The 26,236-nt window shown below is 40.2% G+C and overlaps 1 long non-coding RNA gene across 1 annotated transcript in view; it reads left to right on the top strand.

The window, feature by feature from the left end:
* Positions 1 to 17,486: 17,486 nt before the first annotated feature.
* The window catches only part of LOC130144033 (uncharacterized), a 33,369-nt gene continuing 24,619 nt past the window's right edge, over positions 17,487 to 26,236 (top strand). Inside the window, exon 1 of the long non-coding RNA XR_008819992.1 lies at positions 17,487 to 17,655. This is a non-coding gene — a long non-coding RNA (uncharacterized LOC130144033). The remainder of the gene's footprint in view (positions 17,656 to 26,236) is intronic.

Below are 26,236 nucleotides of genomic sequence, written 5' to 3'. Positions count from 1 at the left end.
CGTGATTTCTTACTGTTTTGCAGTTACTTTTCACTGAGGGTTCTTAGGGCAGTTTTCAGTTTTGGACTTATGTTGGTTTGAAATAGCCTTTCGGTAAAGGTTTGGTGATATATTAGTGAAGTAGAGGGTAATTACATCCTCTTTGTTGCTTTTCCAGCTAGTTTTGTCATTCCCCTCACCAGGTCCTCCCTATTCTGTTTAGAAGAACTGCCCCTCTGGTCTTCAAAATCTTTCACAGCTTAGTCCCTCCATCTCTGATCTGTACCTGTCTTAACGTGTGCCACTGTAAGGCAAAAGAAAGGGGAAGAAAAGAACAGCTGCGTGATGTGATAGCACTAAGTTCTATGTATCTAATATCCATGAAGAGAATGATCTTGTGAAGGTTGCGTGTGTTTTTATTTGGGACCAGGTGATGGGGCTGGGTGATTATCTGATACTAAATGAGCCAGTAAGGTACCTTTTTTTTTTAGTGGGATTTTGTAAGCTCTATCAATCCTACTTTTAGAGACCGAATTTTCTAAATATTCCAGGCTGTATTTTAAGCTTACAACCATGTTTGTTATCATTCACAATAGGTCTACTTAATATTCCTTTACTATATGATACATTTGTATAAACTGCTGTTGCTGGAAAGATGAAATGGTGTCATATGCCAGTAGTGTTTTGCTTCATTTTAATAGGAAATCTCCAGCTACTGTGCAGTGACCAGTGCATGAGGAAGTTTGCACTTACAATCATGGATTCATGAAGTATAAAGAAAAGGTTTTGCTTTTCTGCACGTAGACTTACCAGAAGGGAATTTATTTTCTTTGCTGGCCACAGTTGTATTATATTGCCATTAAGAAGAAGCTGCTGAATCAGACATTTCTGAGATTTTTTGTAATTTGCTTAAGCTTATGCCATAATTAAAGAAATCTGCCAGTTTCTTTGCAGACATTACACTAACGTTTGTGAGATGTGTTTCCCCAATCTGTTACTGAATCGCTTTCTTACACAAATGTAACTCCCAGGTGTGCTGCTGCACTGGTGTTTTTAATTGCATTTTATTTACTGTGCTCCAGAATTATCATTTTGCTTTCATCAACACTTATGGGTAATTTAATACATACAAACTAAATTCATTAAGATCAAAGCACTAACTGTGGTGCTTGTTCCATGCCTTCATTTCTATGGAAGTTGAAACCTTTAGGTTAAACATATGTTGACATACCTTCTGAGCGTATCTTCTGGAGGAAAACATCTTTCTCTTATTTGTAGGTTTGCTACTTATTTCATTTCTCTTAAGATCAGGTTGTGAGTACGTGTTCAGTAGAAAATGAAGACAATGGTATTTACGAATAGCGGAGTGTAAAGACCATATGAGCTGTGACACAGGAAGCAGATATGGAAAAGGACCCTTTATTTTTGCTATGCAGTGTGAAAACTTGCTTGTGCTTTGAGTGCAGCTCTGAGAGGTCCCCTTGGAACTAACGATGCTACTTGAGGTAGTAAACACTAAAACGAGCAGAAAATGATGCAAAATTGGCTAGCTGACACACTGATAAAAGTAAGATGGGAGGTGGCAAAAATAAATTCTTTTGTGCCAGTACTATAACACCAAATATTTTAAGTGATTCTGATTTGCCCTCCTGCCTCGCTTGTTGACTTATGAATGAAGGCGAATTAAACTGTACTGCATGCAAGTGGTTCCTATTCCCCAGCTATTTATCATATACTTGATGCAGTTGTCCTTGCTGAAGGAGTGGCTACTTAAAGATGATGTTGGATTTCACCACTGAGAAAACACTTTTCCAGGTGTTTGAAAGTCAGCAGTTCAGGGTATGTGCACACCAATGGATACTTGAAAGTCTGAGGGCATATTGAAAGCTTTATGCTTTTTAGATGTGCTGGAAAATAATCTAGTGAATGACAGGTCCAGAGCAATGGCAGTGTGTATGAGCGGTCAGCTGGGAAAAAGAAAGCCTGGTTACAGGAATTATAAATGAGAATAACTGTTTGACTTGAGGAGGATAAAATGAGTTGAAAAAACAGCCCAGAAAGACATGGTCAGAAATAAAGGAAGCCAGCTTGGACTTGCGAATGGCTTGTCTTCAGCAAACACTCTTAAGCTCTACTCCCAAAGGAAAGAAAATAATAAAAAAGTAAAATCTACACCAAGAGAGCCACTGATCCGTTCTGGATGGCCAGCAGAATGCTATAGCTGCTTGGGAATGAGAGAAGAAAAAAAGTAGGCACTGGGGAGGGTCAGTATCTCGGCTGCCAAGGGCAAAAGAGAACTAGCTGTTCTCTTGGTACAGCAGGCGAGATTTCTACTGTGCACACAAAATGAACCTAACAAAGACACAGGCATGTAGATAAGAGGGAGAGCTGCCAGGACGATGAAAGAAGGTAGCTATTTGGCTGTGATACAGATTTTCTTTTGATTGTCACTGAAAAACATACCCTGACTGATGTGAAACATAAGTCCTTTCTGTGAAGACATTAACATGACATTTGCTGGAAAACTTGGAGGGTTGAATGCTATCCATACCTACCAGCTGTGCTGTAAAGGGAGCAATGCCATGTCTTTTTCATAAGGCTGCCCATTGCCCACTTTGCCTTTAAAAGGGGAAATAGTTTGTCTTTGGCTGGTGCTGAACAAGATTTCACAGGCCTTGGACAAATTGAACATATTTTGAAGCCATGTATTCGTCTGCTGGCTGCTGTTCCTCATGCCTGCTTTCTCTCGTGTTCATTGAAATCCTTCTTGGAAACTTCTCACCAGTGGTTGTAGCGGGCACTTTCCTGTTTGTGGCTTGCTGTATCAGACTGGAGCATTTGAGTGCTTGTTGCAAGGTTTTCCAAACACTGCAGTTCAGTTACAAGAGTTGCAACTCTTGAAGCCCCTCATAGTGAAGTTCTTGGAAAATATTTTAATGCCATTTCATTGAATTAGCAATATGAGCATGAAGCAGCAGGTGGTCTGCTGGCTGTAATAGTGTACTGATTTGCTGTTCATCAAGTTCCCAGGGACCTTCTGAGGTTCCTTCTGACCTGGTTTACACTTTGGTCCTGAGTTTGTAGTTTTATTCCTTTACAGGACATTTTCCTCAGCTTGCTGTCATTGGAAAGGAGTGGGCTGTCCTTGTGGCCACTGGACAAGAAACAAGCTTTATCCAAGTTCCCTTCTTCATGCATTTAACATGTATTTATCTTCATGTACTTAACATATAACAACTACAGCCTTATTTAGTTTTAGGGGGGAGAAAAGGTGGTGGTGGGGGAAGAGGGTGAAAAAGCAAAGTGCAAAGGCTCTACTGTGTAAAAAATATGAGCGTATTTCAGTCTTGCCACTGAGATAGAGTCAGTGATTCAGTAGTGCAATGCCTGTAGCTCTGCTAAAGGCATGCCTGATTACAAAGTACCACAAAAGATCTGCTCCCTCCTCATCCGTTGAGGGCGTAGATTGTTTGCCTAGCTTCTGCAGCACAGGACACAGCTAGTGTTACTCTGAAGCGAGGATGTCTGGGTATGGATGAAATGGCTCCAACCAGGTTGATGTTTAGTCCTCAGACTAGAGGGGCTTCATGCTAATGCAGACCTGACTCCTCACTACCAGCCAGCATCAACTCTCAGTTGCAGCCTCAGGCTGATGTGTATTTTGAGGCTGAGGTCGGAATAGTATGACCAAAACCAGAGCTTTGTAGTTGCCAGGGCCAACCAGAGAACTAACGAATATTTGACTTGCTGGAACGTCAGTAGTGCTCAGTTTTTTCAGGCCCTAATTCTGGGTTTTCCAGCCTTGTGACTGAAAAGTTTTAGTGGTGTAACAATGTTGGTTGGAAGAATTGAAATTCTTTTTGTAACTAACTTAATTGCATCGTTAAAAGCCCTATATGTGGCTACAGTTAAAGCAATATAAAACATGCATTATACTGTAAATAGGTCATTTTACTTTCTGTATTAACTTGCGTTTATGTAGGAATATTTACATCAATTTGAGTTCACCCTCTTGGAGAGCAAAAGAGGGAAGCAGGAATATTGCTTTCACTCTGATGGCTTAAAGTCAACCCTTCCTCTTTATTTTTCAAAGTATCTCATCTTTCTAAAAGCAATACTGCATGTGCTGAATTAGAGACCCATTAACGTATCAGCCACATTAAAAACCAAACCCAAACAGCTAGGCAATTGATTATTCTTTGGGGCATCCCCCAGCAAGTTGAGCAGCACCCATAACTCATCCTGCTGACAGGTCATTTGCTTTGCTTAGGAAATATAAAACAATTTTACCCAAGCATTTTGCCAAAGAACCTACCAGTCTAACTTGCTAATAATGTCTAGGTGGATTTAAATATAGAGGCAAAGCCAAAAAAGCTGTACAAATGCTACAAAAGCCTTGATGGCAAACCCAGTATAAAAACTTTGCCTAATTGCTTCTGTGCTAGGCCTTTGTTCTATTAAAAATGCTGAGCACACGTGCTCGCAGCCACACAAATACTCGGAGCCTCATCCAGTAGGATGATACAAACACAAAAGCTGAACAGAAACCGAGCCCCTACATGACTGCAGAGCAGGTGAAGCTCATTATAATAGCCTGGATCGTTTTTGCTGTCTTCTTTTATGAAGAGCACAGAGGCAATTCGTTCATTTGGGCTGCTGGTGGACACCAGCAGAGAGAAAGGGTAACAGCATAATCTGTTAGGGTGTTGGTTTGGCAGACAGTGGGTTGTGTTTCCATCTGGAGGCTGCCAAGTCCTGGCTGAGTCCAGATTTCAGACTTTGGTCTCTGCCATTGGCAGCAAATGAGGATTCCTGTGAAGGGATGTTTGCAAATGGCCAAATGCTGTGCCAAGAGCATCTCTTATACGTCCATCATTATAGGTCCTGTGTGTTATGAGACAAATATTGTATGACAAATACTGGAATGAATATAGACACCATTATAAATCATAGCTTAGTATTTAAAAATAATTGCTTCTCCCACCCTCCAACTCCTGCCCTGCCCCCCCTCCTCCAACCTAGGAAACTTCCTGAAGAACTGTAGTTGCCAAACTAAGGCAAGAATGTAAGAGGTCCTGCGTGGCTGGAAATGGGTTGCTTTCTTGGACCAGAGCATGAGCAGGGGCAGAAGATGAGGAATTCCATAGAGTTGTACTTGTGTTTGAGAAGGTGACTATGTGTGGATGAAATTTTAAAATCTGTTACTGTATTGCCCTGATAACTTGCTCTAGTAGTCGGGTGCTACTCTGCATGGATGATATTTGTACACCGACTATGCTTTGCAGTGCCTTCTTGTGTCTGTGAAGAGGTAAGTGTCGTGCAACAGTTCAGCCAGAAGAGTTTTAGCTTTAATAGAATAACACAAAATTTGCTTGGAGGTTGTCTGTCCCTACAGTCTTATCTTGCTTTTATGAAGTAGACCCCATGCAGGACCGAGACCCTTTTTGGTTGAGAGCAGAAGGTAGAGCTGACCACCTGGGTCAAAATTTTGCAAATATTTTGTAAATATAATAAGTAACATAAAGTAATTTATTATTGTTGTTGTAATTTTTTATTCCTGCCACAATGAATGACTACTGAAACATCACCATAATGAGTAGAGTCTTGTTTGCTATCCCCATCTCAGTGGCTGTGTAGACTGTGAAAATCTGGAACCAAATTATCACCCTTTTTACAAAATCTACCACAAAAATTTTCCAAAATGCAAAGTCATTACTGGAAGCACGCACACACACGCCCTACTTTAGTGTTGCTTAGTGTTAACTACATTAACATATGGTGAATAACTGATTCTCACTTCATTCAAGGTAAAAAAATACACCCGGCCTTTTAAATAAGTGTCAACTCCATCACTTGCCTGTAAAAACGAGATGCCTTGTTGCAGGCTGTCTGGGGCAAAAGGCATTAAACCCTTTCTGTTTCATTTATCTTGCTTTAATGACTTTGTACATCTAGTATGCAGCTGGGGTTTATGTTGCTGGGGAGATTTGCGTTTGTGGCAGCAGGGGTGGGAACGTAGGCTGGGCGATGAGGATGCAAGCACTGGATGGAGTTAAGTGGAAAAAGTAGCATCGGTTGTGCTCACCTGGGGTTTCAGTGGAAACTTCAGAGAGTTCAGCTGTATCTCTGACTTCAGGAGGGTATCGTGGCCACTGGGCTACAATCAGACTGGAATGATGAGGAGGGGAGAAGATGTGGAATGGCCTTGCAGCATGCTGTCAGTCCTGTTAAGGCTCAGCTGCTAAATACAAGGCATGCAAGCTGTTTTGATCCAAAGAGAGTGTTGAGAGTATACAAACAACAACAACAAAAGTTCACGCAGCCTAAATACCTTATAAAAATCTGTTCTTCAGTCCCTTGCCTGGAAAACGAATATGGCTTGTGTGAAAGTACTGTAAGGATATATCTTTGTCCTCAGAACAAACGGTGGAGTCTGGCATGGTGGAAAGCAGTGCTAGAGTTAACCCTTCACAGATATGTCTGCCTCCTGTTTCCCTTCCAGTTGTTGATCCACTTCTGCTGACACCCAGTTTTAGTGATCCCTGGAGTGGTAGAAGAGTAGCCATATGGCTTGCAGTAACTTGTATTTTACCGTAGAACTGAGAGACAGAGTAACTTTCTTTTTGCCGAGATGAAGCTTTGAACCCCATTTTATGTAGCCTGAGCAAAAATATAGAATCGCCCAGGCAATTCCAGCACAGTAAAACACTGTCTCAAGGGAGGTCCGCACAGGAATGTGCCTGGAGGACCGCCACTCACAGCTGCCCCTGGAGAAGCCTCAATGGGTTGTAAGCAGATGGCTCAGCTCTCTGAGCCTCAGAAAGTCTCCTAAAACACCACATTACTGAGGCAATCCGGTTCTGGCTAGCTAACTACATCTCAGATGCTCACAAGCACAGCTCTCTTTCAGCCCTTGCCTTTCGACAAGACAAAAAAGAATTTTAATCCTTAACAAGAATTTTTTATAAAGGAAATACGTGAAAATGAGGACTGTAACGTAGACACATGTTTGCTATAATAGTGGAAGACTGGATTTGGCAATGTAGGAGGGCTTTTCCACCTTTACAGTCCCATCGCATTTGTAAAATTACTTTCTCAAAAGATCAGTGGGTGTTATGCAGACGGTATGCTAAATATGAATAATTAAAAATAGGAAATAATTAACAGCTGTCTAGGAACAGTTATATAGGTAATTTAAATCTCAGGTGTGCACAAAAGAAAAGTGATTGTGAACATATTACAATTTGGGATTGCGTATTAGATTCGCCTTGATCAAGTGAGCCCAAATCTGAACTATAAGCACTATTCTGTATGCCACCAAGCACAGCAAATCTCAACGCAATATTGAATATGTGCATTCTTCTAGGACTTAATGGACTTTCTCTTCAAATAAGACAAAGTGTCTTTGAAATGGGAAGCGCAAGTACACTACAGCTCCTGGGAGAACTACTCTAAGCTTTCTCTTTATGTAAAGGTCATTGCAAATTGCCAAGTTTACACATCCTGCATGTTTTGTGCCACCAGTTGTGGTCCCTCGTTGATAAATAAGAAAAGTTAATTTGGTCCTGAAGAGAGGAGGTGTATAGGTGAATGGTATAAACGAGCTTCCCAGGGGAGGGTTTAGCCACACCTTTGGCTGCAGCGTATCTTTAATCTATTTTGCAATACATTTGTTTCTAAGCTATTCATGACTTTAGTACAAAGAAAGACAACTAATATATTCAGTGAGAGATCATAGGGATGACACAGGAAAAGAAAGACTAGATGCAGGATCATCATTTTTGGGTCGACGGATGACCTGAAAGCACAGGCTGCTAAATTTGGGTGTAGTGACTCAAGAAATAAAATCACACTTTGCCAAAAGAAGAAAATGAGCCTGATTTGTTTCTACAGCTCAAGCACAACAGTACCAGGTTTTGGATTAAAAAAGTTGGTAAGAGATGAAATCACTATGAAAGATCCATATTTGCAAGTTTGCAGATCATCAGCTGAAAGAAAAGGAGGAAAAGCAGACCAGTGTGTCATTGTAAAGAAAAAGGTTTTCAGGACTCTAGATTGTACGTGAAGAATAGACTTGTTCTCAGAAACTGTAGTCCTGCATACGATATTTTTTTGGTAAGGAGACCATCCAAGAAGTTGCTACAATGTCTGTATGCCAGAGCACAGCAAATGAAATTTTAATCTCTTTTCTAGTATTGCTGGGTGCTTTTCAGGATACACATACATTCTGTCTGGTGTTTTGTTTTGTTTTTCCCTCCCTGTCTTGTGAACTGCATATATATTACACACAGAAAGTTGTATGAGTGAGACGGTATGTGAAAAGAAGTAGTAAGAATTTACTTGTGCAATGATGTTTCAGTATAAAAAGCTATTTTACTGTAAACTGGATTTAAAGGGGGTTTGTTTGGTTTTTTTTAATTATTATTATTTTTAGGTGGTTTTTTTAATTCTAGTGACAGTAGTTATCCTTCCTTCTAACAAGAATAAAATCCACTGGCTCCAGGCAGCCTATCACCCCCTTCTGAATTTACAAGCTCGTCAGCTCTATTATGTCTGTTAGATGTAGCGTTGCTCTGGGATATAGCTCAGTTATATTTGCCCTATAGGAGTAATCTCACTGGGGTAGCACGTGCTCTTTTCCCCTCCCTTATATTTCAGCTATGGAGATCAAAAGGCTTACTGGAGTTCATGTTGCCACTTGTTTTTTCTTAGCACCTCACAAACAGGGAAGTAGCATGGAGAGGGTCTTTGTGCCTTACGGAGAGCTGTGGTAGGCTGAGGGAGAAGCTGAGTTAATGTTGATGTGTGTAGCAAGAACAACTAAAACACAAGAAAAAAAAAAAGAAAGAGTAATTAATTGTCTTTTCTCTGCTTTCTAATTTCGTGCTGTTAAGCAGATGTTCCTCCAGGTATATTCCCCTTTTCTCACAACTAAGAATTGTAGAATGACTTGTGTGCCTCTGTCTTCCTGAAGCATCATCAATGTTTTTAGACTTAACTGTCTGGAATAGCAGGTCAGGTTTGTAAAAGAATGGGATTTTTAAAGGAAATTGGATTAAAACTGAATAGAAAAGTTATGAAGGAACAAGATTCATATTGATGTCTTTTGTTTGTTGTATATTGAATTAAAAGCCAGGTCTCAGAATGCTTTTACAGTAGGTTGAAAAAATTGATGAGAACACTTTGTAACTTCTGCCAGTTTCTTTTCTTTATTAATGTTTGATACTTAAAAGAAGTTATGGGTCAGCTGTAGAACAGAAAGGGATGCAGTGTATATAAAAACTTTATTCCTTCAATATTTCTTCCATTTGTCTTACAGTGCCAGCTGTTCAGATAGAGGCTTTTGGGGTTTTAATAATTATCTCCCAGGAAAAGTCTTTTCCATAGCTGTGGCTCTATAAATGGTGATAGCATCAACCTAAAATTATTGCATTTCTTGGCAGCCAGGCTGAAGATTCAGAAAGGCACAAGTCTGAGCTTTTCAGGGGTACGCTGTGTGGAGTTAAGGACCCCAAATCTGTAAGGTCATCCTCTGCATAGCAGAGTTAAATCACTAGTTGGGCAGGTAGCTTTCATCCTGTGGCTCAACCCTCCTGTACAGACTGATAAGGAACAGCTGAGATTTAGTCTGTTGTTGAAAATTGACCCCTGTAGACCCGCATGGTGTTTGAGAAATGTAAATAAAGCAATAATGATTTTTAGGAGCATTCAGCATAACGCTCTCTCACCAGGTAGCTTCCTAAGGAAAGCTGTCTTTTATCTCTTCCTTTCCTTGCCTTTTGAGGAAAGAAGTCTCCAGGCTTCACACTGCGAATCCCATTTCACGCCCCGTGTGCTGGAGAAGACACTGTAACCCCAGCTCACTTCTGAAGGACTCAGGCCTTGCCCCATGCACTGGTGCTCCCCCAAACCCTACCCAGGGAGGGGACAAACATACCTGTGACAGCCTGGCACATCAGAAGTAAAACAGTTTTGCCGCTGTAATCCCTTGATCCGTGTGGGTCTGCCACAAACCTCTTCCCATCCCTTGACAGCAGCTCCCTGGCTGCCTCCTCGCCTACCGTGGGAGGAGGGGAGGGCAGGGTGCTTTGCACACCCCTGCTTTCTCCCCACACCAGCAAATGCAATGGTTCAGATATGGTATCAATTCTGAGATGTTGTTTAGAGAGGTTTGGTACCATACATGTTCAACAGGAGACAGCTTGCTTTGGTTTGGTAAGTTCTAGGTGCCTTCTTGAGACTTTCTTCCAGACAGATGTTTTATTGTAATATCAACCTGCAAGAACAGATTTGTAAGTCCATCCCCTCATTACTTATTAATATAAAAGTAATTTAGCTCAAGGAGGTCTTGCAGTATCAAATGCAGCAGCTTTCACACACCTTATGGTCGACTTGGAGGTACTACCTATTTAAGCATAAAGTCCATAAACCATCCAGTTCTGTCCCTCACTGTGATGTAATGTAGCTCCCAGGACTGCATTCAGTATGCAGCACAAATCACATTTCTAGACAACCAGATCTGTGTTCCTGATTTGCTTGGTTATAAGGCAATAATTAATTTTCCATTAATTTTCACAGATTATATATTCTTGAATAATAACAAGAAGGGGTTAGAATCAAAACCTAAGCCAGAATTTACAGCAAATAGTAATAACAGCTTTTTGTCTTTCATAGTGCCATTGATCTTTTGAGTCAATACCATTCATAAAAATAAATATCTGGCAGAATTCATTTCACATAACTTCAAGCGTCTACTGTAGCTGTAGCTGTACACTTGGTTTTCTCACCTCTTGCCACATTGTTAGTGACAAGAAATGAGCATTAGGGAATGACTCATCTGAACTTCTTTAGGCAACCAATTAGGCTGTAATTTAGGGTGACCCAATCCACACAAAAAGAGCCTATTTCTTCCTCCTGACAGTCCTGGCAGCCCAAGCTGACACCCTTGAAAGTCGTTGCCTGCATGAGAGAGGGACCTGAATATGTATGCCTGCTTGATGGATCATTTGCTTTACTGATAGCAATCGTTTAGCTTGTCTGATTGATGTTTTTGTCTGAGCAGGTAAAGATGAATAGATAACAACAAAACGCTAAAAAAGTTAGAAGTATACTTGCTTTATATGTCATTGTTTCTGCAACAAGTATGAGACCAGGAAACATTTGCTGAGGATATTTTATTTGTTAAAAATAAAACACCCCAAAAAAACCCAAACCCCTGAAGGATAATAGACTTTAAAATGTTTAATTCAGGAAAATACAGTAAAATACACCAGGAGGTAAATACATATTTTTGTTTTCTGAGGGTCCCAAAAGACTTCCAGGAAAGACTTTTTTCCTCAAAGAATGACAATATTATTTTTTCCAACCAAACCAAAATGTTTCCCTCAGGAAGGCAAACTTGTTTCCACTTGTAAGAGCCCTGTTCAAGACCCATTATGTCAGAAGATATTAGCATATTGCTTTTCCATATGTGGATGCTATAATTTCCCACTCACACCCTTGCTTACTCGATTCCTTAAATGTGTAACTAGGTATTTTAGTTTGATATTTTAGTTTGATAGTGATTAAGGACCCCTTATTGTTTTAATGTGATGCTTAAGACGACAGCAAATGGCAAAAAAGCAGTGCTTGAATTCCAGTGTTACCAGTCCACAGAACCCGGCGTTGCAGCAGTGCTATTGCATGCACAGAGCAGCTGCAGCTGCATTTTGGTGAGGCTTTTATTCCTACGTGCATTTGCTAGATGGGGATTTAGGTACCTGTGTAAATTAGAATACGTGAAACAAGGGATGCTCTGACTTTTCCCATTGAGGAAAATGTGTGTGACAGCAGCGCTGGCCTGGTACCCACTGCGGTGTCTTCAGGGAGGCTGAACTGCAGGGGCTCAAAGCCTTCTGCTGCAGCGCTTGTAAGCTCTGCGCGCCCTCGCCATCAGATTTCAGGCCTTTGAAGCTCTCTGGGACTAAAACTGAAATCCTGTGGTCAGCAGAGTAGGAGCTTCCTCGCAGCTTTGCTCCTGCAGGCCTCTCTAGGCGAGAAAGGGATGTGTGGTTTGATTCATTCCAGAGCAACCTGAAGCCAATGTTGCGATCGGTTTGCAGCGGTAAAGCTGCGGACTTTTGCTATGGTGCAGTGTTGTTTCATGTGTGCTGGCTGATCCTGTGTATCAGGAAAGCTGGAACTCTTTAACGATTTAATTTAACGTGCTGCTTTTTTAATAAGACATAATTACATTAATTCAACCGGAGAAAATTGGCATTTTCAGTGGTTTGTGCAGAGCGGAATAGCTTGAAAAAGCAGCACTGAATTCTGCACCTCAGAGGAGGGACGACAGCTTAGTTACATTCTGTGGCTTGGCAGAGGTGTAGATGCAGGTTCTCCTAGGAAACAGAGAGGGCTTGAACTGGTATCTCTGCTGTTCTAAACCACCACATGAATGGGCGAAGGACAAGAATGGCACTAGAAATTGCATTTGAGGGGAAAGAGGAGAAATTCAAACCGCTAATTTGGTACCTAAAGCAAGAAACCCCCTGCAGCCAAGGTGCAAGGTGCTGGTTGAGCCCTGGAGAGAGGGAGATGGTTTAAAGATTTGAGGGAAGGAGGATTCCCTTACAGAGCTCATGTTTGTACAATTCACGCTCACACAAATTGAAAAAGATTGTCCTTTGGTTTAGGAGCTGCAACACTGAAATAAACTACTGACAAAAACATGAATAAACTGAAATAAATATGCAAGCCCATCAGTAGAACCTGCGTTTAAAACTGACTGAAGACGACAAAGAGAAAATGTACTTAGGCACCAAGATTACTTTCATTCGAGAAGTTTGCTAGGTTGTTGGTGAAATAATTACAGTCAGGAGAAGAAAGATAGAAGTGCTTGCAAGCCCCGATGGGCAAGCGCTAACTGGCAGCATAGGGGTAAATTAGCAGCAAGGTATTTGCCAATAACGTAATGGAAAGCTTCTATCTTACTGAACAAAGGTTGAAATTATTGGCATGTAAAACACCTTCATCATCAGTGTCCACTTGGGGAAAGGCTACATCAACAGCACTTGCCCTTGCCCGATTTGCAGTCTTTGGTGACTTGAGCTTGGCCACTCTGCTCCACCGTGACTGCTCTCTCTCTCCAGGCTGAATTTTAGCCTGTGTACAGCTCAGTTATGAGATTCTGTGTAGTCTCTTCAACTTTATGAGGATCCTGCCTCAAAAATCCCTTGGGGGGGGGGGGAAGTCTCCTTGGGATACACTTTATTATGAAAACTGTGCAGCTGAACATTCCTGTGTTGTTCCTCTGATGTGACTGTGTTCGTCAGAATGTAGCAGGTCTTTATTGCTTAGATTTGAACATGTATTTTCTGACTGCCTTTTTCTTTTGTTTACTGAAACATGGCTGTACAGGAAGAAGTTCATACATTTTTTTGGTCAAAATATACAGACGTGGAGGAATTAGTTTCTTCTGTCATATGGGAAAGCTGTCTGCTGCCCTGCCGTGCACTGGAATTCACCCTCAATTTCTAGCCTAGAGGATAAGGACAGTTGAAAGACTAGTCCCATTCATTATATATCTTGCCACTGTGCTTTTTAAAAATAAGTTGAAGTCTTGAAAGCAGGTGGAAGTAACAAGCACATTGATTTAATTTTAATGGGATTTGTGTCTCTATCTTGCCTAGGCTATTTTGAAAGCGCTCACAAAAGTGTTCTGTATTATTGCAGGTCTGGGAGGGAGACTGGACCATGTTGGTTGTCTTCTCCAGGCGCCCAGCACCCCTTGCTGAAACAGCACCTGCTGCTTTCCAGTTTTCAACAAAAACTGCTGTGGTTGCAGCTGCACGCCTGTAAGGCATCAGTGCTAGCACAGCTGCCTCGACGCGCCCCGCACCAGGCGCGCTCATGTGTTCTGCTGCAATGGGAGATGCAGGGCCAGGCTTACTGTGCCCAGGGGGCAAAGTGCTTCTGCACGGGTCTGTGGGATTCTGCCTGCGTATGTTAAATCCTGCTGAAATCCCACAGCAGCTCCTTGAAAGCCTTCCCTTACCCCGAGGGGTGACTGGATTGGGCCCGCACTGAGCAAACCTGCCCAGCTCCGCAGGTGTTCCCCTCCTACCTGCACCTGTCCACCCATTATAATATCAAGTGATCTAATAACAGCAATTGTGTGGTTCTCTTTGCTTCACCCAAACATCTGCTGATCGTTCCTAGCACAGCATGGAAGAACATTATCTTGGTTTACAGCTTATCTTGTTCTAACAACATCAGAAATGCCAGCCATCAATATGCTCCCTCTTGAGAGCAAACCCATCACAGGTGTGTCAGCTGACTACAATTATATTTACAGGCTCGTACTCACCTTGTGTCAGCTCATCATAACTGAAAATTTCTGTAGTTTTAAAATTATTTATTGCCATATGGATGAACCAGATGACCTAATCAGTCTGGGGTTTATGATTCATATGAAGAATAGTAACTGATGTTAGTCAGAAAAGAAACATCTGAGGCTTTGAACAATTTTCCATTAAAATACGTTTTTCACATTGTGACATTTATTTCATGAAACATTAACTCCATCTTCTGCAGACTATTTTAACATTTAGAGTTAAAGGTTTTTTCTCACTTTTGCATTACTAGCTAACTATAATAATGCAGAATGTATCAGAAAGTTTACAGAGAGCTGTTAAGTACGAAACAATGTTAGAGCTCAAAAATAGAAATGAAATAAAGTCCAAAGAGAAAACTGTCAATGAAAATTGGAAGAAATTGGATATGTATGTAAATTACAAAAACTAATCTACTGAGATTCATAGGGCAAATAACTCTAGCTACTATTACTTGGCACCAAATAGAAACATTTCATTGAAAGTGCCTGCTGCTAGAAAAAATGAACTGATGAACATAAATTGAACATAAATGTCTGCAGGCAAACTGGAGCACCAAACAAAAACGGAACAGGGGAAAAAAAAAAAAAGTGCTGAGAGTTTGTATACACGTGTGTTTGTGCACACAGAGTGTTGTTGTAACATCTGCAAGTCTCAGATACGGATTTGATTGCCAACGATTCCCAACCTAGCAAATTTCTTTGGTGTAAAACCCGCAGCCACCCTTAGCAGGGATGGAGCCAGCCCCAGGTGGTGAAGCTCCCTGAGATCAGGGTCCTACCACCGCTCAGGATGGGATGCCAGCTACAGTCAGAGATAAAAGGGATGGAAGCATGAAATCGGTTCTGAATTTCATGCCCTTTTAATTGATTAATATATTAGGCTGTTATGTAAGTTCTTATGTAAAGTCTTAGGCCAAAATCTGATACAGTTTTCCTACTTTAAATCTGGAATGACTCTGTTATTTCTAATGGTGTAGGGGAAAATGGGTTTTTACCTTATCCCTCTTCCCCTCCCATTCTTTCCTCAGGATTCCAGCTGTATTGCTAAGTACTTCTTTGAATGAAATCCTTTCCCTAAGGACACCTGTTAATAAATGCCAAAAATACATACTAAAATATGTATATACATAGGCAAATGTAAACAGCCCTCTTCCTCCCATGCACACAGATGGCATAAATCGTTCTCTGCAGTTTCCTAGAAACCATACTACAGATGTGGTGTTTAAGAGTGAATGTGGCTAACGTTTATTAGACTTGAACTGTATTGTGGGTAATTGTCCAGTAATAACCTTTGGTAAATTATATGAAGCCTTTACTTTACTTAACAGGAAACGCAGGCTCCCCAAACTCTAATATTATCATCATTCAAGATAATGAGCAACACAAACCATTCTATTACCAATCTAAAAGCAATAAATGTCAAAGTAAAGAACTATGCAATATTCCGGCCTGGAAGAACAAAGGACAAAAGTAATGATAATGCCTTTTTATATTTGCAGTCTATTATATCATGCATAACAAATGACCCTGTGATTGTAGACAGTGTTATTTTAACAGGTTGTAAAGAGAAGATGGTGGGGGTGGAAAGGGAGGGGTTTGAACACTACCCTGACAAATGCTATAGGGCTGGTAAATTGGAATACCTGATGTTTTATATGAATTTTATCCCGATGAGTAAGCTGGATTATTCTGGAGCTATTTTGTTTATCACCATGATCACCTAGACCTCTGCAATGTGACACCAAGATCCTTGTTTGCAACGTTAATGGTTTTACTAATAACTTGGTGATAGCCTCAGTTCTCCTCTGACAAAAGCATAAGCAAGGACAAAAATACATTTTAAAACAAAGGTTATTGATTTATGGAAATTTCTAATTTGGGCATTTATAGACCATTCAGAGGTCACACAGCGTTTGAGTACTCATTCATTCATTATGAGCTCGAGGGTTGCAGTAAGTGGCGAGTGCTCTGTCTGCTGCTGCACATACGGTGGTATAGATTCAGATACTCATGCTCTTGTAGAGTGGCTTGCTTTTAGCTATCTTGGTTTAATATTTTTATAAACAAAAGCAGAAGGTAGACAGCTATTTGGTCAGCATTTAGAATTTGTTGGTTGGGGGTTTTTTTGGTGTGTTTTTTTTTAAACTATTTTTAAGTTAGGGGTCAAGGACGTTGCCTGAATCTCAGGAAGCCAATGCCTCAGCTACTGTCCTTAAAAGCAGGCTAATTCTTACTTTTTTGTGCCTTACATTCATTGCCTATTTCGAGAAAAACTTTTTGCTGTCTCTTAGTTTGCAAGTGCTTCGTGTCAACATGTGAAGATCTGCAAAGCAAGGCTTTTACTAACACAAGTATTTAAATGGTGCTATTTTCTGTGTGGTTGAAAGAATTCATTCATGCAGCTTTGATGTACTAAGGAGGCAATTAGCATAAGTGGCAATTTATACTTTAGATCTTCTTCACTAACATGCACAGTCAAATTGTGTGCCTGGGTACGTAGGCCTGAAGTAAATCCACCCATCCTGCTCTCTCTCTAGATCTTTGCTTGTGGATATGAGTAGGATTTAGCTGTAAGAGGAAAAGCCAAAATTTCTTTGTCGAGAAATGAACCCTTGCTGATGTTATATTGCCTTATAACTCATGGGATTTTTTTGTTTTCCATAATGTGGCCATTTTATACCTTCTCTCGCCCATCACTAAAGATTCCATGAGATTCAGGACCCTGTAGGGTCAAGCCCCGTATGGTTTCATTAAGTGAAATTCTATTTACGACTTGCTTTGGTGCTTTATTATCAGCCAGCGTATAGACCGTAAACAACAAATATTATATTAAATTGAACTAAGTGTGCTTGCATTGTGTTTATTAAGCTGGTTTAATAAGTTGCCTTTGGCGTATGTTTGCTGTTGATATGGTCTTGTTACCTCACCACCTCAAAAATTAACCCAGACAAGTGTTTGTCAGAGGGAAAACAGGCCTTCAGAACTAAGCTGTACAATTCAGGTTTGCGCTTGTACCGCCACTTAACAGAAGCGACAGAAAAAAATAGCAAGCAGTTATTTTACATATCTCTTTCCTGCTCAGGGAAAATAAATGATTAAACTTCTCAATATTTGCATTTTCTCCATCAGGGTACATCCCAAACCTGTCAAGTGAATGGCAGGGAGTGGAAATGCCTGTCGCGTCCCTGCTTTTGGAAAAGATCAGAACCCAAGCTTCCTGATGGCACAGCCATACTGCAGTTTCCGCAGCAGATCTCAGGAAAGATGTTCCCCACGAGAGTTATTTATAGGACTATTTTCAGGTAAGTTCTGGAATAACAAATACAGCTTGTGTTTTATTTTTGCTCCTTCTTCCTCATATCAAAGTTATGCATTTATCTATATGTTCATCTGTTTCTGTTTGTCTATAATTTTATGTGGTAGCATCTGTGAGTGGTAGTTTTGTATAACAACATGTATATATAAGTTAACTTAGCAGTTGGGTTTAAGGACTGTGTTCAGTAAGCAGAGGAGTCTTGGATGGCTGTTACTAGTTACCATGAATTGACTGCTACATAGCTGATATGGGAAGAGGCGTCTAGTTAAACAGTTTGTCTAGGTGTCAAAATTATTGTCCTCTTTTCTTGAGCTACTATAGAAAAGAAATCAAGCTCCTTTCGGTCTGGGAAAAAAAAAAAAAATCATCATAGATACAACAGAATTATCTTTTGGCTCATGACTCCCCATCCCAAATGGCATTTGCTTGCTCCTCAACCTGCCTTTGTCCAGGCTCAGAAATACTTTTGGGAAGAACACGTGTAAATCTGTCCTCAGACAAAAGTGTAAATGTTAATGCTGCCACTGAGCTGGGAGTAAGATAGGTGACAATGTCCAAGATATTCAGGGGAAAATAATTAGAGAAAATGTTTTGGAATTGCTTATATATTGATTTTTAATGCCAATATATTGTTGAAACTGAGCGGGAAGGCACATGAATGTCCTAAGCATCAGTCTGAAGGCAGGACTGTAAGACTTCAAATGGTCTGTCTGAGGTACAGAGAGATTCAGAAAGAAGTGGAAATCCCCAAAATCTTTCTTTGAAAAAAACACACAAGGATAAGGTATGGCTAATCCAGCTTTCAGCCTATCTGACACTGCACAAATGAGATTTGGCACATCACTAGTAAAACTATAATGTAAGGCTTTGCACAAATTAATTTACAAATATGATTTACCCTTCTTGAATTACCTCCGCAAGGCTTAGGGGTTAGGCATTGCTTCTTCCAAGCCACCAAACAAATTAATAGTAACATTGTTGTAGCTCAGGAGAATTTTCCTTTTTTTCAGTCCTGTTCTGCGTAACAGTGCTTACTCGTTAAATCTTGTTCTTGTTGTGCTGGGTTTCATTATAAGCAGGAAAGCTGTCACATCTGAAATGGATATTCCCACTGCCCCAGTTCCCAGTTATGCTTGCAAACATCTGACAAATCGATTTATCCCTTGCCTTGCCAGTCTCCCGCTATCTCATCAGTTCCCCACGTTGATCATATGTTGGTCCCAATAGCTACATCTGACTAGCCATCCTGAAATGATTACAAGTTTATTTAAGCAGACATGAAGAAGTACTATTGGAATTCCTTATCACAGAGTCAAATCAATTGCTTCTGGTACTTCCCTTATCACAACATGGTGTGCAACCCATCACTAGAGAAAGTAACAACTTCTCTTAAGCTTGTTTCTGTAATTTACTCGCTTTTGAAAATCAATATGTAAGCATCTCTCAAACATATTTGTTTCATATATTAGACTACAGCTTTTACTGACTACACAAATATTTTTTTGTCAAAACGAAGTACCACACCTTTAATTTTTACTGTTACCCAAAAGAGGGTTTAGTTCTTTTGAATAACAGGATATCTCCTGTATATGAATATGCTATAGTTCATTTATGCCAAGAAAACTTCTTAAGCCTACTTTTTTCCTACCTATACTTCTGTAAAGCATAAAAATCTTTGGTAGAGTCAGCAGCTATATACACTAAATTTTTACATCTAATGCATAATTGTGATGAATAGAGCTTGAAGATGACAAATTCCAGTTAATTGACTGTGTCTTTTCCTAAACATTTCCAGCTATCTTCTAAGATGATGTTGGGGGAAAAAAGGTTTGGTTTTTCTTTCATTATTAGCAGTACTAAGCAATAGAACCATTTTTTATTTAATATTTTTCCTCATTTTCATTGTTACAGGGAAACATGCTTTAGAGCTTCTTATCTTGCTTTTAGGTGAATGTTTTCCTAAAAAACGTTATTGTTAGAATTCAGTCCTGTGTTAAGCATTTGTAAGAGAATAAGGCAAGTTCAGGAAAATTCTGATGGAAGTCATATAAGCAGACAGTACTGTACACTGGGCTAGATAACAGTTGAATAAAAGGATGCAGATAAAACAGATACTACTGAAACAGATACTACTGTAACAGTGCACACCAGCAGGAGCAGGTTCCATCTCTCCCTATTGCGCGTCCCCACAAGCCTCAGGAAAAGCATGGGAAACATCAGTGAGGACAGTTATACAGTTAGCCATCCATAATTTTGGGGGGTTGGATGTTTTCCTTTTTTTTTTTTTTTTTACTTTGTTTCCATAATAACTACAAACCCTTCGATCTTAGAGGTACAGCTAGCCAGGAAACTAAATCTTCACAACAGGGAGATTGTCACATTTTCAAAAGAAGTTGTTCTGATCTAGAGTTCTTCTTCATCTACTTCTTCTCCCAAAATACCTTGTAAATTAAAATTCAGGATTGAAGACAGTTCAACCATTTAGGTATGAAAAAGTTTTGCAATTATAGCAAAGCTATACACCTGTGCGATGTTTTATACCATGTGCACCTGTAATAGCCATTGCAATAGATGAAGGGTTAATATTTCATCCTATATTGAAATAAACATGCTGCTATACAATGCTGACTTTTCAAATAAGGGCACTTCTTTTTGATTAAAGACAGCCAACTTGTTCAATTCTTCAAGTCTGTGTCCCAAGCATAGTGCCAAGGTAGGAGATGTAGATCTTCAGACTTGATTATTTTTAGCGATAATAACCTGTATATTCTTATCTACAGAACATCTTAAAACTTTGTGTGACACTTTCGTGATGAAGACCATGAAGGCTTAATTGGGCTTAGTTTTCTTATAGAAAAGCTAAAATACTACACCGTCTGTCCAACTAAATGTTCATTATTTCATTACTAATGTAATAATTAAATTTAAGGGACTTACTATTAAATACTAGCAAATTGTGTTAGCAAAAGCTGGTGGAAAGAAGAGTCAGAAACATATTCCACACCTGCTTCATACAGCTGAAAACACTCCTTCTGTACAGCAACTCACAGGTGAGGTTTCTGTCATTGCTTCCAGCAGGAGTTCCCCAGTTCCAGGCTTCACTGTGCATTTGGTGCCAGGCCAATCTGGACAGGGTCTGAGGATTCAGCATACACAGAGGCTTCCTGGGGTCAGGTCATCCAGATGTTCCTAAATGCAGGATCCTAAATGCAGAGTATATGCTTTAAATGCTTTCCTGTATATTAGATCTGTATATTAGATGTATTAGACCTTTTTTTTAATTCTTTTTTTTTTTTTTTTTTTTTTTTTTAATCTAGGAGGGATCCTGCTTTAGTACTTAACCCACATGAAGTGACGCTTAAAATCAGTCATGCTGGTCAAGGTGGAGTTGTGATGTGGGCATTTCATGGCCTTGTTTTACTATAATGTAATCTAAGGACTGGTCTATAACGTAATTACAAATACTACAGACTGAAGGAGTGTGCTGGCATGGTTGAGAAGTTAGATCTACCTAAAGCAATCTAGAAGGGGGCTGGCCAGTACCCACATACCAAATCTAACATTTGTGAGCCCAGCAGGTGCTATATGTTCAGTGTTGCTTCATAAGCAATACTAGTTGAAAAGATTTTAAGAAAGCCTAGGCAAATCGCTTAAAGAGCTGTTCTGCCTCTCTGATCCTCGTGCATCTGGCAATGCATTTTACATGTTAATGGAGGAGGCCTGAGGCTGTTAATACGTCTTGGAGATGGAGAATTCATGTAAACAGGGAATTGCACAGAATGATATAGTGCAGGGTCTTGTGGGACTTCCACACTTTCAAATAATCTCATCGCATTATACTTTGGAAGGAAGTGCTAATTAAAAGTATAAAAAAGCGTATGTGGTATTGGTGAAGCTGTTATCCAAAGTTATATTGCTGCATCTGTTATGCACTGCAATTAGTCATAGTTTAATGAGAAAATAAGATATCTGAGGTATGCTCTTCTAAAACTACAACCCTATCCCTGCACTCCCTCCCCCCACCCAAGAAAAGCAGTCACAGCGCACCTGTAATGCATTAGGGGGAAAAGTATTTATAATTTCAGCAGGTGTATAACCTGCATGAGTACTCAGCTGTTGTAGTTTTGCTTTGATCCAGATACATCACTGAACTGCTTTGCAAGCTTTTAAAACTGGCAGCGACAATATATAGAGTTTTTGGTGTGGAACTGAGGAAGATGGGATCAGATGTTATATATAGATGTTCTTTGTATGGCCCACATTAACATGTCTTTTCGTATGACATACTGTCATAGGTACTTATCCTACTGGGATTTATTTTTTTTTCCAGTAAAATTGAGGAAAAAATATGAAAGATGCGTCTTGTGAACGTAATATTGTAATAATTGAACCTGCTGCAATGAAAAGGTAAATCACCGAAAATTTTTTAGATTTAAAAAAAAAAATTATCTCCTTTATAATGGCCTTTTCTTTCCTACAATGTTTTATATGTCCATGACTTTAGCCTATCTGTTTTGTTAAATGCTAACAGCGCTAATAGCTATTATTACTCTGGTTTCACAGTGTAAGTTATCGGGTTTTTGTGTTCTCCCCTCGGTATATGTAAGTTTTAAATAAGTTAATAAAAATGTGAAGATAATTATCATAACTACAATGACGAATGTAGTCAGGCTTCATCCAGACTAAGATTTCATGTGTAACATTTCACACCGCTGCTATCTGCAGTTCAGAGCCATGATTAGACATGAGATCGATAAAGGACTCTTGGACATAAGCAGCATGCAGGAGTTCTTGCTGTTTCACTGTTACCAAAAATTGTTACAAGAAGTTATTAAAAAACCAATTAGTATTATTAGTGGTAAAATAATGTTAATATTAGGAAAAAGTAGAAAGAAATATGGAGTATTTTTCTATGTTGGTTCTGTGACGTGTGGCCCATTTTGGAATTTAAACTATAACTTACAGTGGTGCGATGATTCTTAGTGGCATCCAAAATCAACACTCTCTGCTATTCTACCCACAGAAGTCACAGCAGTAGAAAGGGGGAGAAAAGCAACAGTGGTACAGGATTTTCTTAAGAGCTGTTTCACGGTATTGAAATATAAAAGGACTGCACATTTTGATAAAAGAAAAAATTACTTAAGCCTTGTAATTTATAATGTTTTATGTTAGTGATGCTGGGTTTTTATTTTATTTTAATTGCTTAGTTACTCTATACTTACTGTGAGTTTGACATTTCTTGGTGCTTATATTTTCTTGTTGAATCCCCTCTTTCTGCGTGATCCTCTTTCCTTTATGAAATATTTTCTCTCCTGGGTAGAGAGACAGGCAGTTCTATCACGGAGGGGACCCAGGACCAGGGAAAAGAGGTGACCTCCCCAGAAAGTGTCTGAATTTTTCTGTATCCCAGTACCTTTTATTGCTAGGTCATCTTCCAGTTCCGTATGTATAAAATACATCGTAAAACTAAATAGATAGATGGGGGAGTTCCTATTTTGGTGTTATTAATGTGGGGTTTAGCACTTAAATACACCAGATAGCGTTTTCTTTTTCAGCTGCTATCGGAGGCTTACGGGATGCTGTTCATGAACAGTGTTTCAGAATGCTATACTCATAATTAGAGCTGGGTGAATTATTCATCCCAAACAATACTTACTATATGAATTTATGCTTCTCATTTCCTACAAATGCACTAGTTATTATTACTCTTATTGAATAGGACAGCGTGCTGCTTGCTTAGGGCTCTCTATTGCTGGGTTACTAGAGGCACCTATGAATTTTGTATCCAGAGTCATTTGTTTTCCCTCAGAGATGATGGGGGATGCTGGTCCCTCGGGAGCAGCACTGAGGATGACTCCTGATGCTCTGCCTGGTAACGGGAGTTGTTGGCTGAAGCAAAGGAGAGGTGGCTGAAGGTGTGACCTTTCCCTACGGGGATGTATCTTCTGTCAGAATAGTTCACAACCTGTCATTCATATGCTTTGCTGATTCACTGGTGCTATTTTGATCTGGGCCAACACGTCTTCATGAATATTATTCATTGTGATCTTAGCACCTCCTTTTGAGGTAAGCAAAGCTTTTTTTGGCTCTGGCTTCCAGAGTGTTTATAAAATGACCTGACTCGAGCTGGAGATGTTAATGTGGCCTGGCAGCTTGCCTGCTGCGTCCCATGGGGTGGGTAACTGCCTTTCTGTGGATCATCTGGCTTGTACACATCGTTGGGTACTGGGCTATGGCATGCATCGTGCTTTGCCCCCGGTGGACAGCTCCATCCCATCTAGTTGCTTGCTCCCCCTCAGGTGGGATGAGGGAGAGAATCGGAAAGATGGAAGTGAGAAAAATCATGAGCTTAGATCAAGACAGTTTAATAAGTAAAGCAAAAGCTGGGTACACAAGAAAAGCAAAATAAGGAATTAATTCCCTGCTTCCCATCAGCAGGCAGGTGTCCAGCCATCCCCAGGAAAGCAGGGCTCCAGCACGCCTATCGTATTGAGTTGGCAAATGCCATAACCCTGAATGTCCTTCTTTCTTCCCCAGCTTTATATGCTGAGCATGCTGCTGTGTGGGCTGGGATCCCCCTTGGGCCAGCTGGGGGCAGCTGTCCCGGCTGTGCCCCCTCCCAGCCCCTCGTGCCCCCCAGCCCGCTGGCTGCTGGGGTGGGGTGAGGGGCAGAAAAGGCCCTGGCGCTGTATAAGCAATAACTGAAACATGTTATCAACACTGGTTTAGTTAGGAATCGAAAACATAGCCCTGTATGGCCTACTTTGAAGAGAATTAACTCCATCCCAGCCACAACCAGTACAGCATGTTACCTCCTGTGTAGGTATTTAATCACGTGTCTAAGTCTTCGAGCCACCAAGTACTTCTGTGACTGCATGGGAGAAGGGCTGGTGTGAGAAGGAGCCCAGAATGTACAGCAGCGAGATGCTGTTGCCTCTTCTGATGGTCCCCAGCAGGGTCCTTGACCAGCCAGGTGAGGTGGCTGCTGCAGGGCTCCACCAGCCCTCTCTGTAAGCAGCATCTTTGCTGTTCACGGAAAACATTCTTCTCTAATTCTTGTTTTGCTCAGTAATGGTCATTTCTAATGCTGTGGGATTAAAGAAGTAATTTGGTATTGGCTTTGCTTCTTTTTGGAATGGCAAGTATTTTAAATACGAGAAAATTTTTGCAATGGTCCTATGGTGGTGGCCTGAAAGTTACTCTGGCACTTGACCTGTGAAACTCAAGCTCTCTCTCAGATATAAGGAAAACGAGTTTTCCTTAAAGAAAGGATTAAAAGTTCCCCGTTCTCATGTTTGCAGATGTAAGTTTACAATAAGAGAACTATACAATCTAAATAGCTGGAATGCAAAAAAGTATTGCAAAGAAAATAGAAAGATTAGAGTCTTTGAGAAAATTATTATATTGCAGGCGTGGACTGTATCGTGGTATTTGTGACGGTTTTTTTTTCTTGCAACTGTCTTCACAGAATGTCACAAAACAGGTCTGAAATGGTTTTGGGTGTTAGCTAATGATGATTATTCCCCAGGTTTTATTTTTTTAAAATTCCTGGTTTCAAATGCATTTGTGTGTAATAGCTATGTGGCTATGTGAGTCTGGGGAGTTGTACATCTCTTTTAATCATCCATTTCTGGCATGCAGAATACCAAATGCCAATAATCAACAAGCAATCTGGTGGTTTCATCTGTGTATACATTTTGCTTTATTCAAACATACAAATTTTTGTAGCAATTATTTTCTATTAAATTTAAAGATTTGGGATTTTTTTGGTCCTGTTTTTGTTGTTTTTTTTTTTTTTTTAATTTACCTTATCATTGCTTGATCTAGGAAAGACCAAAGGCATTAAATGAAGGGTGAAGAGATGCTTAACAGAAAAAAATACATATAAAGACAAATGTATCTGATTGTTTACAGGACTGCTATACTCCTGATATTTTGTGTAAGGCTGATAAAAAAAATATTGATTGCCAGCAAAGAAGGGAAAATAATGCCATGCTTAAAATTTGTATTTTCTAGGAGTGGGATCCATTTCATACCATCAAAAAGATAAGATTATTTGTGTTGTGGTTTAACCCTAGCCAGCAACTAAGTATCATGCAGCTGCTTGCTCGTGCCTTCATGGTGGGATGGGGAGAGTTGGGAAAAGGTAAAGCCTGTGGGTTGGGTTAAGAACAGCTTAATAATTTAAATTAAATAATATTAACAGCAGCAGCAATAATAGTTGTAATGAATAGGAGAGGGAGAGAGAGTGGAATAAAATCCAAGGGGGAAAAAACCAACCCAAAACCCAAGTGATGCACACTACAGTTTTTACCACCTGCTGACTGACACCCAGCCAGCAGTGATGGACCCCTCCTGGCCATCACCCCCAGTTTATACACTGAGCATGACGTTCCATGGTGGGAATATCTCTTTGGCCAGTTTGGGTCAGCTGTCCTGGCTGTGTCCCCTCCCGACTTCTTGTACCCCTGCTCTCTGGCAAAGATGGGAAACTTAAAAGTCCTTGGTTTAGAGTAAGCCCCATTTAGCAACAACTAAACCATCAGCTTGTTATCAACATTGTTCTT

Source organism: Falco biarmicus, chromosome 2 (assembly GCF_023638135.1).
Source record: "Falco biarmicus isolate bFalBia1 chromosome 2, bFalBia1.pri, whole genome shotgun sequence".
Lineage (NCBI taxonomy): Eukaryota > Metazoa > Chordata > Aves > Falconiformes > Falconidae > Falco > Falco biarmicus.
Note: the sequence above shows the minus strand (reverse complement) of the source record. Positions and strands in the feature narration are given on the sequence as shown.